Source organism: Budorcas taxicolor, chromosome 5 (assembly GCF_023091745.1).
Source record: "Budorcas taxicolor isolate Tak-1 chromosome 5, Takin1.1, whole genome shotgun sequence".
Classification (NCBI taxonomy): domain Eukaryota; kingdom Metazoa; phylum Chordata; class Mammalia; order Artiodactyla; family Bovidae; genus Budorcas; species Budorcas taxicolor.
The window spans coordinates 140,616,875-140,629,372 of record NC_068914.1 but is presented as its reverse complement, the minus strand read 5'-3'; positions in this window follow the sequence as shown (position 1 = coordinate 140,629,372).

Sequence of the window (12,498 nt, the reverse complement as noted above, 5' to 3'; positions counted from 1 at the left end):
TATGCTTTGCTAGGATGGGAAGATGGGCCACTAAGGGAAGAAGGTGGATGATGTGTCTTCAGGCATATTGGTGGGTCCAGACCATAAACTAGAGTCTCAGACAGAACGAGTAGAGATATCCTTGTGAAGGGCAGCAGGCACAGAAATGAATGTGATCCAGGTGCAAATGATGACGAAACTGGGTTTGTATCACTAATCAAGCTGTTCTTCATGCTCCCTGTCCGCCAAGGCAAGATTGTGAAGTCTTGAGTCTCCTGGGGCTCTTGTAACAGTGAGTTTCCCTGGTGGCTCAGACAATAAAGACTGCGCCTGCAATGCAGGAGACCCAGGTTCAACCCCTGGGTTGGGAAGATTCCCTGGAGAAGGAAATGGCAACCTACTCCTGTGTTTTTGCCTGGAGAATTCCATGGACAGAGAAGCCTACTGGGCTGCAGTCCATGGGGTCACAGAGTAGAGTGTACATGTAACAAAGTACCACAGAGTGGGGCTTAAAAGAACAGCAGTTTGTTGGATCACAGTTCTGTAACCTAGAAGTCCAGGATCAAGATGTCACCAGGCTATGTTGCGTCTGAAACCTCCTGAGAAGGGTCTGTCCTTGCCTCTTCTAGCTTCTGGTGGTTGCTGGTGGTCCTTGGCTTGTGAAAACAGCTCCAGTCTCTGCTCCCGTCTTCACATAACCCTCCCTTCTGTGTGTCTGTGCTTTTACATGGGCTTCTTGTAAAGATGCAGTGGTTGAGTTTAGTTGTTTTTAGTTGCTAAGTTGTAGCTGACTCTTTGTGACCCCATGAACTGTAGCACACTAGGCGTCCCTGTCCCTCACTATCTCTCGGAGCTTGCTCAAACTGTCCATTGAGTCGTTGATGCCATCCAATCATCTCATCCTCTGTCACCCACTTCTCCTGCCCTCAATCTTTCCCAGCATTGGGGATTTAGGTCACACCCTACTCCAGTATGACCTCGTCTTGACTCATTATATTTACAAAGATCCTAGTTTCAAATAAGCTCACATTCTGGCATTCCATGTAGACATGGATTTTGGGGAGACACTTCAACCCAGTACAGACTGTCTCTGGACTGCTACATTTGGGGGGGGGGGGGTTTAAGATTGTGTTGTGGAGTACAACTGGTAGATAGAGTTAATTACAAAGAAAGTGGAGAAAAGACAGGAAGTAGCTTCCCCAGTGGCTCAGTGGTAAAAATCCGCCTGATAGTGCAGGAGACGTGGGTTCGATCCCAGGGTCAGGAAGATCCCCTGGAGGAGGGAATGGCTACCCACTCCAGTATTCTTGCCTGGGAAAACTCATGGACAGAGGAGCCTGGCGGGCTCTAGTCCATGGAGTTGCACAGTCAGATACTACTGCGTCTGCATGCACACAAGTCTTCAGAAATGGTAGGATGGCTAGAAGTACAGAAATTTACAATGTCATCCTCTTAAATGTAAATTGTTTTTGCAGTCAAGGGCTCAAAGTTCTAGTTTTAGAAGTGGGGAAGGAGGTCTCTAGCCTTTCTTCTAGTCCCATCTTGGTGTAATTTCTTAGTTCTGCTTTCCTGATTTAGGACACTGAAGGCTTTAAAATAATCAACCATCTTCCTCCACCTCCCAGTTGCAATCAATTCCCACACCTAACTTATATGACTTAGAGGGATTATCTTGCAGTAGTCAGTCATGCTGCCCCAGAGAAAATTCTCCCTTATTTCTCATCTGAATCATAGAGCCACTTTATACAGTATTCATTGTATCAGGATTTCATGATACTAACCAACCTGGTTTTACTTCCTTCCTCTGTGCTGAGCCAAAGTGAAATGAGGAAAGTATCTTTACCTTATGAAGGGAAGGGTCTTAGGATCCCAAACATAGCTATGCTTTTCCCAACGGTCATGTATGGATGTGAGAGCTGAACCATAAAGAAGGCTGAGTGCTGAAGAATTGATGCTTTCAAATTGTGGTGCTGGAGAAGACTCTTGAAAGTCCCTTGGACAGCAAGGAGATCAACCCTGAATGTTCATTGGAAGTACTGATGCTGAGGCTGAAGCTCCAATACTTTGGCCACCTGATGTGAAGAGCTGACTCATTGGAAAAGATCCCGATGCTGGGAAAGATTAAGGGCAGGAGGAGAAGGGGGCGACAGAGGATGAGATCGCTGAATGGCATCACTGATTCAATGGACATGAGTTTGAGCAAACTCCAGCAGATAGTGAAGGACAGGGAAACCTGGTGTGCAGCAGTCCATGGTGTCACAAAGAGTCAGACACAACTTAGAAGCTGAACAACAGCATAGGATCTCAGTGCTGGGGTTTCAGCCGAGTAGGCAGTTCTAAGCTTAAAGCGGGCCCAGAATTCCAGGCTCTCTGGAATTTAAGGGCAGTCTGAGAGGATTCTAGAAGTTGCTGGGAGGGATCTAGACTCAACCAGATTATTATTTTCTCAGTCCTTCAAAAATGTGATGAAGGACTTCCCTGGTGGTCCAGTGATTGAAAATCCACCTTCCAATGCAGGGGACAACAGGTTCGATCCCTAATTAGGGAAATAAAATACCACCTGCCACAGGGTAACCAGGCCCACATGCTGCAACGAAGACCCAGTGCAGCCAAGAAAAATGGATATCCCAGACTTGGCTGACTCTATAGGAACATCCGGTTTATAGCCAGAGTATTTTCCAGCTAAGTTCCTACCTGCAGATCTAGCCCAAAATCCAAATCCGAGACTATCTGCCCCAGGTCCTTCAAAGCCCTGAGGAGTGAGACCAGAAAGAACTACGGACTGTGGTGTTGGTTACAGAAAACAAAGGCGTCCATGTTATCAAAAGCAGGTAACAAAATCACATCAAGCAAGTACGCTCCAAAGACTTGAATGCAGAATCAGAGAGTAGACAAGTTTTAATCCACATAGTTCTTAAGGTGAAATCCAGCCTCGGGGCCGATAGTAAATCAGGGTGTGAGTCACCCCTCTTTAGCTGGAACGACAAGAGACCCAGACCCCGGCACTAGAGACTCAAGGGCTACCCACACCCACGCTCCTTTCATGCCTCACCTGTCCCAGGTATGCACTAAAGACGCCAGCCAAAAATAACTGCAGAAACTTGAACTCTGAGAAATCGTACTAACCAGCCTTACCTGAAGTGAAGAGCTGACGTGTCAAGTGGAAGAGAGATGGGGGAAAATATGGGCTTATATATAGACTAGAATCTCCAGGAGGTGGACCTGATACCTGTTCATATTCTTGAAGTTTTTATCTGTTCATGGTCCACCCAGTACCTTCCCAAAATTTCATCCTTCATTAACCCACGGGTGCCATCCAGGGACTGGAAGAAACTGGAGGGACATGGAGTACAGCAGAGTGTGGGAACACAGTCTCCATCAAGAGACTGTTCGTAGCCCTGTGACCTTGTGGGGTTGTTGACCCTCGATTTCTCTCACTCGTTAACACAGAAATAAGAGCATTTCTCCCATCTGCCTCACAGAGTCTTAAAAAAAATTTTTTTTAGTTATTTAAAAAATTATTAAAAATTTATTTTGGCTGTGCTGGGTCTTTGTTGGGGTGCCCAGCCTTCTCTAGTTGCGGCATGTGGGCTCTCTGGTTGGAGGTCCGTATGCTTAGTTGTCCCGAGGCATGTGGGATCTTAGTTTCCTGGCCAGGGATTGAACCTACATCCCCCTGCATTAGAAGGTGGGTTCTTAACCACTGGACCACCAGGGAAGTCCTGCCTCACAGAGTCTTGAACCGGGTTTTATTTGTTCTTTAACTCTGCCCCCTTCCTCTCTCCTTTCCAGCGTCTGCTCTCTCGCAGCCACTGTGGCAGGTAGCAGGAAGACAATGCTGAAAAGTTGGGTGCTGTCTGGGCTGAACTCAGTCTTAATGTTGTATTGTGATTGTGCTCGCCCAGTGCGCAGGGACCACAGCCTTCTCGTGGATGTGATTCCTAACATCCTGCAGAGCCCGGCACACAGAAGTTTCAATATCTGTCATTTTCTGTAACAGACTGTGTAACAGCAACTTCACACTTGTCTCTAGTTTCTTGAACAGTCTTAAAAGGTGGGTATTATTGTCCCCATTATAAGCTAAGGAGCTGGACTATCCAGTTGTGAGACCTTGGGCAAAGTATTCAACCTTTTCTTGTTTCAATTTCCTTATCTGAAGAAACACAGATAGTAATAAAGCTACTTTGTGAGGTTTAAATGAACTATATTGTGGCTCTTCCTTATAATGATTAGTAAGTGTTAGCCATTGTGATTGTCATTGTTGGTATTATTACAGATAAGGAGTGGATAAGCATTGATAGCTTGCCCATATAGCTCATAAGGGACCCAATTTGATGCCGTTTCTACTCTTTATCCTAAATACTTTGTGTGTTATGTGTACATGTATGATTTCATATTATTCATTCAGCAAGTGCTTACTGATTGAAGATTGAATCATCGTTTATATTTTTTTCCTTTGAAAAAAATGTATTCCACCTAACAAAGAAGTATATGACACAAAAGGGCTTTCAAACCCATTTGCAGATCTGAACGTTCAGGTGGGAGGCTATGATATTTTCATTTTCACCAGCAGATGGCAGAAGGGAGAAAAATACCCCAGAATGGGAAGTTTTCACTGTGGCCTGTTCAAAGGGCTCTTTGTCTGATATTTGGGCCATGGTGATGAAGGGCTGGGGGCCAGGGTGGCTATGAGAACCACCTTCAGGTATTTGAAGGTGTCAGCCTTCATGAGGATCTACTAGGCTGACCCAGAAGTTGGGGACTGGGAGATAAAAATAAACTGAAATTCAGATGTTGTAAGAAGAAAAGTTGCATTCCTCTGTTATCTCTTGCTCACAGTCCCCGCCGGCATTCCCTCCTTTTCAGGCCACAGGCAGCTTTGTTCTTTTCCAAAGCCTGCCCTTCCCTTCTGGGATTTTGATAAAGTCCCTTGCCCTCCATTTATGCCCCCTGCAACCCCCACCCCGGTCTGTAACCTCAGAGTACTGTTCATCTTTCCACACACCACCCTGCGTATCCACTTGCCCCACTACACGCTTGTGTTTCTGAATGTAAACTCGCTAAGCCATGAATCCCTCTTCTGTGTGTGTCACTCAGTTGTGTCTGGGACTTTGTGACCCCATGGACTGTAGCCCGCCAGGCTCCTCTGTCCCTGGAGTTTTCCAGGCAAGAATACTGCAGGGGGTCGCCATTTCCTCCTCCAGGGGATCTTCCTGACCCAGGGATTGCATCCGCATCTCTTGCTTCTCCCGCATTGGCAGGTTGGTTCTTTACCACTGTGCCACCTGGGAAGCCCCCTTTTACTGCATATCCGTCTAGTTCCTCATAGCTCAGTTGGTAAGTCATCTGCCTGCAATGCAGGAGACCTGGGTTTGATTCCTGGGTCGGGAAGATCCCCTGGGTCAGGAAGATCTCGTGGAGAAGGAAATGGCAACCCACTCCAGTATTCTTGCTGGAGAAGCCCATGGACAGAGGAGCCTGGCAGGCTACAATCCACCGGATTGCAAGATTCAGATACGACTTAGCGACTACACCACCACCACCAAGTTTTGTTAAGCCCTCACTCCTTTGTCCAATAAGCCTGTTGCTGGTTAGCTAGTGAGTCACTTGCTTGTCCATTCTGTCCTGAAAACATGTCTTTGAGCTCCAAGTGATGGGGAATTGTCTTTTCGGTTCCAAAAGAAGAGTGGTAGCAGCATGCAGGTGAGGTGTGCCAACTCCACTGTAACTGATTTCTGTGCTGGCTTTTCCCACACATTCCTTTCAGGGGAGGAGTCCGCAGGTGACTCCTGCCCAATATCCAGCCTCGTTGAAACTCCTCAACTCAAGCTGTTCCCTCCAGTGCCAGCTTCAAACCAACATCCTTATTGTGTTTTCTGGGTGGGTCAAGAGCATGGAGACCATGAGAAGGTTTCTTATTTGACATGCTTCTATTTGTGTATTTGTAATGGCTTGTTTGTGGTTCTTTACATAAGGATTTGGAGAGCCTGCTGTGTGCTAGGCATGTGCTAGCTGCTTGGCATCTGTTATTTCAGTAACTGGACGTAATGAGTCATTTCTTGAGGAAACAGAAAAGCTTCTTCATGACATTTTAAAACCCCAGTGTGGTCACTCCTTATTCACTCCTTATTCTACATCTTCAGTGATTTTTTTTTAAGATTTTTTTAAAAAATATGGACTATTTGGAAGTCTTTATTGAATTTGTTACAGTATTCCTTCTGTTTTTTGTTTTGGTTTTTTGGTTCTTAGCTCCCCAAACAGGCTTCAAACCTGCATCCCCGCAAAATCGTAACCACTTGACCACAAGGGAAGTCCCCATGATTTCTTAAATTCATCCAAGGATGTTCAGGAAATTAGCATGGTGAGCTTATACTGACAAAATGAAGTTGAGATTTGATCACATTCTAGTTAATCTGTGGCTTCTGTGTCCATTTCATTGATTTGAGTGGAATTCAAAGGGCTGAGGGTGAGGTGGGGAGTGCAAAAGATTCTCTCCTCCGTAGTTTTATATTTCAGCAAGTCTCTAGAAAATAAATAAATTTGACGTTTGGACTCTGCCATAGTATTCATGTGAAAGTGTTAGTTGCTCAGTCCTGTCTGACTCTTTGCGATCCCATGAACAGTAACCTGCCAGGCTCCTCCATCCATGGGATTCTCCAGGCAAGAATACTGGAGTGGGTTGCCATTCCTATCCTTCTGACCCAGGAATCAAACCCAGGTTTCCCACATTGCAGGCAAATTCTTTACCATCTGAGCCACCAGGGAAGCTCTAATATTCATGTGAAACCTCACCCTAAATCAGAACTTTAGGGTTGAGAGGACCTTGGTGACCAACCAGATTGTTCATTTTTTCCTTTGAGGATAATTAAAGGCAGTATGTGTACCTTTGTATGTTTGTATATGTTTTATAATGTGTAAGTTTATGTTTGGTTTATAATGTACTCACAGTTCAGTTCAGTTCAGTCGCTCAGTCATGTCCAACTCTTTGCGACCCCATGAATCGCAGCACGCCAGGCCTCCCTATCCATCACCATCTCCCGGAGTTCACTCAGACTCACGTCCAGCGAGTCAGTGATGCCAGCCATCTCATCCTCTGTTGTCCCCTTCTCCTCCTGCCCCCAATCCCTCCCAACATCAGAGTCTTTTCCAATGAGTCAACTCTTCGCATGAGGTGGCCAAAGTACTAGAGTTTCAGCTTTAGCATCATTCCTTCCAAAGAAATCCCAGGGTTGATCTCCTTCAGAATGGACTGGTTGGATCTCCTTGCAGTCCAAGGGACTCTCAAGAGTCTTCTCCAACACCACAGTTCAAAAGCATCAATTCTTCGGCGCTCAGCTTTCTTCACAGTCCAACTCTCAGATCCATACATGACCACAGGAAAAACCATAGCCTTGACTAGATGGACCTTAGTCAGCAAAGTAATGTCTCTGCTTTTGAATATGCTGTCTAGGTTGGTCATAACTTTTCTTCCAAGGAGTAAGCGTCTTTTAATTTCATGTCTGGGGAGGCCTTACAAATGTATTCACAAGGTTATAGCAATTTAAAAGGAGACACTATTTTTCAAAAAAGTTCTAATACCTGCCTAAGGGGAAAAAAATCTTTTGTTTTTCAGGATACCAGCTTTTGACTGAAGTCTCCTTTTTTTCAGAAGTGTGGTAGAAGACGTTGAGGGACAAACATGTATTTTAGATGGCTCTGGTCAGTGTAATTTTCCTAACAAATGCCAGTATTGTCCCCAGCCAGGTTCCAGGTGCTATCTTGGGAGGAGTACAGATAAAGTCTTATTTCACAGCTCACCTCTTTAGTGTGTTTGCCTAGGTGAACTCCAACTGATGTGTGATCACCAAGGGCGGTCCGGAAGGAGGCCAAAAGCCCAGCCAGGACAAAGTTCAGGCCAGTATCTTACGTGGGAAAGAGAGCAGAGCCACCTCTGTGCTGGTTACCTGGGTAGGGTTCCAGAGGGAGGGGAGAGGAAGGAGAGTGTGTGTCTCCTGAGACTGATAGTCTGACGTCGGCTTGGAGTTTATGGTACTGAGCAGCAGTGCAGTCATTTCCTGCCCCTTCTTCCCGATTCTGCGGACTCCCTGAGTCGCCCACTGGCCAGTGGCCTGTGGCCAGGGGTTTCTTTTCCCTCTGACCTCAAGGAGTTGTGGGCAGCAGATACTGGAATTTTTACTTCTATTTATTTTTAAAAGTTCATCCTTTTTGGACTTCTATTTCTGTATATTTTGATGATGCACATAAACCATTATTTTAATGACAACTTGTATGTATACAAGGATGAAAGTATTTAAAAATATGTCAAATAGGGGTACATATTGGGAAAGTTTGAGACTTATTCTGATAATAGCCCTTTTAGAAAAATTATGTTTCATTCTGAAATTAATTTTCAAACAAAACTCTGATATATCTTTATGGTTTAAAAAAATTATTTTGGGAACTTTCCTGGTGGTCTGAGTTCCCAGTGCAGGGGGCTGGGGTTCAATCGCTGGTCAGAGAACTAGATTCCATATAATGAAATCAAAGATTGAAGATCACACAATGAAGATCCAGTACAGCCAAATAAAATTATTATTAAGAGCAGTTTTGATATGCAGATGACACCACCCTTATGGCAGAAAGCGAAGAGGAACTAAAAAGCCTCTTGATGAAAGTGAAAGAGGAGAGTGAAAAAGTTGACTTGAAGCTCAACATTCAGAAAACGAAGATCATGGCATCTGGTCCCATCACTTTGTGGCAAATAGATAGGGAAACAGTGGAAACAGTGTCAGACTTTATTTTTTGGGGCTCCAAAATCACTGCAGATGGTGACTGCAGCCATGAAATTAAAAGATGCTTACTCCTTGGGAGGAAAGTTATGACCAACCTAGATAGCATATTCAAAAGCATTACATTACTTTGGCAACAAAAGTCCATCTAGTCAAGGCTATGGTTTTTCCAGTGGTCATGTATGGATGTGAGAGTTGGACTGTGAAGAAGGCTGAGCACTGAAGAATTGATGCTTTTGAACTGTGGTGTTGGAGAAGACTCTTGAGAGTCCCTTGGACTGCAAGGAGATCCAACCAGTCCATTCTGAAGGAGATCAGCCCTGGGTGTTCTTTAGAAGGACTGATGCTGAAGCTGAAACTCTAATATTCTGGCCACCTCATGTGAAGAGTTGACTCACTGGAAAAGACTCTGATGCTGGGAGGGATTAGGGGCAGGAGGAGAAGGGGACGACAGAGGATGAGATGGCTGGATGGCATCAGACTCGCTGGATGTGAATCTGAGTGAACTCTGGGAGTTGGTGATGGACAGGGAGGCCTGGCGTGCTGTGATTCATGGGGTCACAAAGAGTTGGACACGACTGAGCGACTGAACTGAATTGAACTGTATTATTTTGTATAATAATACAAAAAATTATTTTTAAGAGCAGTTTTAAGTTCACAGCAAAATAGAGAGGAAGGTATAAAGATATGCTGCTGTCCCCATATGTGTATGCTACTGCTGCTGCTGCTAAGTTGCTTCAGTCGTGTCCGACTCTGTGCGACCCCATAGACGGCAGCCCACCAGGCTCCCCTATCCCTTGGATTCTCTAGGCAAGGATACTGGAGTGGGTTGCCATTTCCTTCTCCAATGCATGAAATAGCCTCCTCCATTATCAACATCCCCCACCGGAGTGGGACATACTTTACAATCAATGAACCCACACTGACTCATCATAATTTCCCGAAGTCCATAGTTTACCTTAGAAGTCACTCTTGGTATTATACCTTCTATGGGTTTGGACAAATGTATAATGACTTGTATCTGTCTACTACTGTAATATTTTATTTTCACTGCCCTATAAATCCTCACTCCACCTGTTTGTCCCTCCCTGTGCCCTAAAAGCCTGGCAACCACTACTATTTTTACTGTCTCCATAGTTTTGCCCTTTTCAGGATGTCATATGGTTGGAATCATGCAGTGTGTATATATATATATATATATATTGCTATTTAGTCACTAAGTTGTGTCTGACTCTTTGCAACTGCATGGACTGCTGCATGCCAGGCTTTCCTGTCCTTCACCATCTCCCGGAGCTTGCCAAAATTCATGTCTATTGAGTCAGTGGTGCCATCCAACCATCTCATCCTCTGTCATCCCCTTCTCCTCCTGCCTTTCATCTTTTCCAGCATTAGGGTCTTTTCCAAAGAGTCAGCTCTTCACATCAGATGGCCAAAGTGTTGGAGCTTCAGTTTCAGCATCAGTCCTTCCAGTGAATATTCAAGGTTGATTTCCTTTACGATTGACTGGTTTAATGTCCTTGCTGTCTAAGTGACTCGCAAGAGTCTTCTCCAGCACCACAATTTGAAAGCATCAGTTCTTCAGCGCTCAGCCTTCTTTATGGTCCACCTCTCTAGCTGTTGAGATTAGCTTTCATGGCATGATAGCTCGTTTCTTAGGACTGAATAACATTCCATTGCCTGGATGTATCATAGTTAATCCACTCACCTATCGAAGGACATCTAGGTTGCTTCCAAGTTTGGGGAATTATGAATAAAGTTGCTGTAAACATTCCTGGGCAGGTTTTTTCCCCTCCCACTTCTCCTTTAATGTGGTAAAATACACATAAAATTTACCATGTTAACTATTTTAAAGTATACAGTTAAGTAAGTAAGTAAGTAAAGTCACTCAGTCGTGTCCGACTCTTTGCAACCCCATGGACTGTAGCCTACCAGGCTCCTCCCTCCATGGGATTCTCCAGGCAAGAGTACTGGAGTGGGTTGCCATTTCCTTCTCCAGGGGATCTTCCCAACCCAGGGATCGAACCTGGGTTTCCCACATTCCAGGCAGACACTTTAACCTCTGAGCCACCAGGGAAGCCCAAAGTATACAGTTAGGTGATATTATACACATTCACATTGTTGTGCAACCACTACCACCATCTGTCCCCACAGCTCTTTCATCTTGCAAAATTGAAACTCTCCCCGTTAAACAACTCCCCATTCTCCCCTCCCCTCAAACCACCATTATACTATTCATCCTTATGATCTTGTCTAAGTACCTCATGTAAGTAGAATCTACAGTATTTGTCTTTTGGTTACTGGATTATTTCATTTAGCATAATGTCCTCAAGGTTGATCCATGTTCTAGCATATTTCAGAATTTCCTTAAAAAAAACAAAGACAAGATAATATTTCATGGTATGTACAGACCACCTTTAGCTTATCGACTCATCTGTTAAGCGTGCACTTGGATTGCTTCCATGTTAGTCTGCTATGAACATGGGTATACAAATATCTCTTTGAGACCCAGCTTGCAATTCTTTCAGGTATATATACCCAGAAGTGAAATTGCTGGATCATAGATAATTTTTAATTTTTTGAAGAAGCATTAAACTATTTTCCATAGCAGCTGTACCACTTTATATTTACACAAACAATGCACAAGCATTCCAATTTCTACATCCTCAGCAAAACCTATTGTTTTCTGGTTTTTTGTTTCTTTTTAAAAAAATATTTATTTATCTGGCTGCATCTGGGTCTTAGTTGCAGCATGAAGGATCCTTTCTTGCAGCACACAGACTCTCTACTTGGGCTTCAATAGCTGTGGCACGTCGGCTTGGTTGCTCCTCAGTTTGTGGGATCTCAGATCCCTGAGCAGGGATTGAGCCCCAGTCCCCTGCGTTGGAAGGCAGATTCTCAACCACTGGACCACCAAGGAAATCCCTAACTATTTTCTTATCATTGTACTGTACCTTGATCCATTTTTAGTTTTCCTTTCTTTCTGCCTCTTTCCTTCCTTTTTTAAAAAAAGTTATGTTTATAACTACCGTTTCCCCCCAAAGCACCACTTTTGCCGCTTTCCGTAAGTTTTGGTAAATTGTGTTTTCATTTTCACTCTCCTGCAACTAGTTTCTAATTTTCCTTGTGATTTCTTCCTTGATCCATTGGTTGTTTAAAAATGTGTCATTTGGTTTCTCCACAATTTCATCAATTTCTAGCTTTCCTTTTGTTACCAGTTTCTAACTTTATCTGGTTAAGGTCAGATACCATACTGAGCCTGAATCTGTGGCCTGGCTTGCACGGTGTCTTGCCTGCTCTTGAGAATGAAGTGTGTGCTGTTGGGTAGGGTGCTCCGTACACTATGTATGTTAGAGTTAATTGGTTTATTTTAAGTCCTCTATTTCCTTGCATTTTTCTGGTGGTTCTGTCCATTATTATGAGTGGGGTATTGAAGTTGCCAGTATATTTTAGAACTATTTCTCTCTCAAATTCTGCCAGCTTTTGCTTCACTTATTTTGATGGTCTATCATTTGGCATATGAATGTTTACACTTGTTACATCATCTTGCTGTACTGAACATTTTATAACATATAATGCTTTTCTTTGTAAACTTATTTGATTTAAAATCTATTTTGTCTGATATTAGTATAGCATCTCTGCTCTCTTTTGATTACTCTTTGGATGGAATGTCTTTTCCATCTTTTTATTTTTGATCTCTGTGTCTTGGAGCTCAAGTGTGTCTCTTGTAGACAGCATATGGTTGGCTCATGTG